Raw genomic sequence first — 3,762 nt, 5'->3', positions numbered from 1 at the left:
CATCCCAGTGTGCATACTATCCATCCTAATTAGTATGTGAGAATAGAATAAATGACCCAAAGCATAATATGCTGAAGAGAGCATGCCAGAAATCCCAGGATGGTCAACTGTAACTGATAAGATTTCTGAAGTGTGGATCTGTGCACACTTTTCATTGTCCACAACCTGATTAAAATTACTTATTTAATGTTATGTGTGTTATATTTAATCTGAAACATCATGTGGACCTTTTTAAAGATACATTTGGAAATTAACTAACTGCAAGAAAACACATGAAAGATAATGCCATGACAAGCAGATTTATTAAGTTATTTATTATTATTATTTTAGTTAAACTCAAATGACTAAAACTACAAATGAAATAATAATAAAAAAACCATACAAAAGACAAAATCACATAACAAAATTACTAAAACTAAATTAAAATGAAAATATACAAATATTTATAAATAATATTTTATTATACATAAAAAAATAAATATGATTAAATACTATAAATGTATAAATACTATAAATACTAATCTTTCCCATAGGGTAGGATTGAGTAGTGAAACTGAAATGTGAGGATATGAGCATGTTACTTGTTAAATGATTGACAGGCTGGTTTATAGTGACAGGATGCACATAACTATACAGTACGACAAAAATGTCCCATGGTTTTAAGACGCAATTGTATGATGTGGTAACATGTCCCAAAGCTTGCCTACCCTTCTGCTATACACTCAGAAGTATGTACATTTTCTTCACAAAAAAGAGTGTGCAGTATAACCATGTAAATTGGGGCCCAGCAAGAGATAATTAAAGGGGTAGTTAACACAAAAAAGGTATACAAGGAAATACAGTGGTGTCCGGTGTGGTTATGGACCCCACTGACTTGGAAAAATACAGTTGAAATGTTCTTCTAAACATCTTCTTTTGTGTTCCACAGTAGACAGTCATACAAGTTTAGAACGGCATGAGGCTGAGTAAATTATGACATAATCTTTTTATCTGATGGTGAGCTATCCCTTTAAACCAAACATTCAGTCAGTGAGTGTCGGATTTGGTGATAATGAAAAGGACACACACATCATGCCTGCCGCGTCTCAGATATACTCGCATAAATTCACACACCACAGACTTTCTATATGCATGCTTAAGGTAAAGAAACACAAACACAAACATATGTATAGATGTACCCACACAGGTCCTATTACCACCCACTTCCTCTATACACACTCTATCACTTTTCCTTGTTCTTTCGCTACCTCTCTCATGCGCCTGACTTCTCAGGTTTTGGTGAATCAGACCTGGTGAATAATGTATAAGGTACAAGCTGTGAAAACCTGGACAGCACTGAAGGCAGCAGCAGTGACTAAATGAAAGTTTAGTGCATTTAGACAGACGGTATTCACTAGTGCTGTGCCTTATCCATCCACAGACAGTGGTATCTTCATCAGCTCTGCTTTGTTTAAAGGGGCCTGTCAAAAAAACAACAACATTTAAATAGTGAAATGGATTGCTCAGTGCCTGTTTGGAGAAATTATGCCATTAAGGGCAACAGAAGGAAACTGCTAGGGGAAAAAATAGAGTTTTACAAATTTGCCGACATTTTCAATGTGACTAGTTAGCAGGGTGGGAGAAAGAAAAAAATGGTAAAACATTATGATTAATTTCACATTAGGACAATGGAGGGGTTGGCATGAGCACTTCACAGTTAAAAGCTCTCCTAGAGGTCTGCCACAAAACCAGCATTACTTTTAGTGGTTTAGTGGTTGGAGATTTGATTCATCCCAATGACTTGAATGTTTTAAATCTGTTTACTAAAAAGTACGTGGCGACAAAGTCTTTGTGAGTAAATATTTTTTTGTTCAAAAACACTGAGTTGACAATCTTACTAGCCTTTGCTAAACTTTGTCTAAGAGACTGTATAAAGAATGTTTAAGTATAATTTTATACACCTTCATTATTCTTTCACCCCTTTCATTCATTGTTGTGAACGAGATTGACTCACATGCTGAAATGAATGAAGTGCATGCAGGAGATGCTCATAATGAGAGGTTTTGTTCATTCAGTTTGTTCACAAATAAAATTCATGCAGTTTGTTTAGACTCAAATATCATCTGTGTCTGAAATCGCACCTATTTGTAGAGTTGTCTGAAACCATAGTGGACATTTCTGAGTACACTCATTCAATCCCATAACGAGTGTACAACCGATGTACACTCAGCGGCTAGCCACAAGAGAAAGTGATGCACCTTGAGCATCACGCTGAATTAATTTCTGCATCTCACCAAAAGATGGTGTTCACATCCCTTCCGGTGCACTCAGACTCCAAATTCGCTCAAACTTTTTCATTCACTGTGGTCTGTATTAGTGGGGTAATGTAGGGAATAGTGAATGAGAGTATAGGAGCCGATTTCAGATACAGCTATTGACTTGCTACATGCACTTGAAGGCTATTGGTTTGTGCTATAGTCTTTGAAAGTAGGTGTCACGTGATAAAGGTTCGTTGACGACGATATTTAGTCATAATTTTCGTTGACGAAAGCAACACTAATTACAGGTACATTGTGTGTTGCAGCAAATTGTAAGGGATTTTTCATTAAAGCTGCAGTCCGTAAGTTTTGCCTCTTTGTCGCCATCTCTGTTTGAAAACCTGGAATTGCAGCTGTGTGCGGAATTATCTAGCTTGCCTGTGTTGTGAGTCGGCATGGCTCCAGCGCGGATTAATCTATTAAAATACAAATCTTTGTAATCCCAGGCTATCTGTAATCAGAAGCACATTTATAACTGGAATATAATTTAATTTCACATAATTTCACAATTCACATCTGTTTCATAAACACATATTAGTTTTGAACACTGGCTGGTTATGTACTTGCTCAAATATTGATTTCGGATCATTTTGAACCAAAAAAAGTTACGGACTGCAGCTTTAAACAAATAAGTGAGTGTATTAGAACAGGGGTTTTCAAACCTGTCCTGGAGGACCCCCAACACTGCACATTTTGTATGTCTCCCTTATCAGACACACCCAATTCAGGTCTTGCAGTCTATGCTAATGAGATGATGAGTTGAATCAGGTGTGTAGATGAAGGAGACATATAAAATGTGCAGGGCTGGGGGTCCTCCAGGACAGGGTTCAAAACCCCTGTATTAGAAAACATTTTGATTAAGCAGACAAAATCCGAAGATCCGAAGTTTACCATAGGCTGTCCTACCAGCCTGTCAACGTATGTATGTGCATACCTCTGCACACACTGTTCACACAGACACGATACTTCATCAGTGTGTTCCATTACGCTATTGCTGACTGAGCGAGAATGGAAGGCGTTATTATTGTAATGTTATGCGCTTTGTACTGTAATGTTTTCTCACCAGTGAATGAGACATGATGAGGTTATCTGACAGTGTTGCATTCAACCCTCAACCAACACCGTCTCTCATCGTGTCACTGATTAGGCTCTGGTCTGCTGTGCGCATTCATGTGTTTTGGAGGAGGCGTGGCTTTGCAGAGTGATTATGCAGAGAGGGTGGGATCTTGCTTTCAAAGCTAGCTTGCTATTGCTAGCCTTTCCTAAATCGCATACCCTACCTTTGAATAAAGTTTTACTTAGTATGTGGGGTATTTGTTAATGACAAATTTTTTTAAATGTTTTTGTTATTATTATTTCTTTTTTAATTTTTCATTGTGAGAGTTTAAAACTCCAATAAATAAAGTATTAAAAAAAGTTTAACTAAATTTTTTAAAAATCATTACAAAAAAATAAAATAATAATA

General features: G+C 36.6%; 1 protein-coding gene across 1 annotated transcript in view; it reads right to left on the bottom strand.

Annotated features, from left to right (window-relative positions):
- Positions 1 to 1,409: 1,409 nt before the first annotated feature.
- Positions 1,410 to 3,762, bottom strand: part of LOC107754853 (GDNF family receptor alpha-1-like) — a 15,892-nt gene continuing 13,539 nt past the window's right edge. The window contains exon 5 of the mRNA XM_016571459.1: positions 1,410 to 1,460. The gene's annotated coding sequence lies outside the window, so the exon portion shown is untranslated. The remainder of the gene's footprint in view (positions 1,461 to 3,762) is intronic.

The sequence above is a fragment of the Sinocyclocheilus rhinocerous genome, unplaced genomic scaffold (assembly GCF_001515625.1).
Source record: "Sinocyclocheilus rhinocerous isolate Xijiao unplaced genomic scaffold, SAMN03320098_v1.1 scaffold922, whole genome shotgun sequence".
In the NCBI taxonomy this organism is placed as follows: domain Eukaryota; kingdom Metazoa; phylum Chordata; class Actinopteri; order Cypriniformes; family Cyprinidae; genus Sinocyclocheilus; species Sinocyclocheilus rhinocerous.
This window is presented reverse-complemented; position numbering and strand designations above follow the sequence as displayed.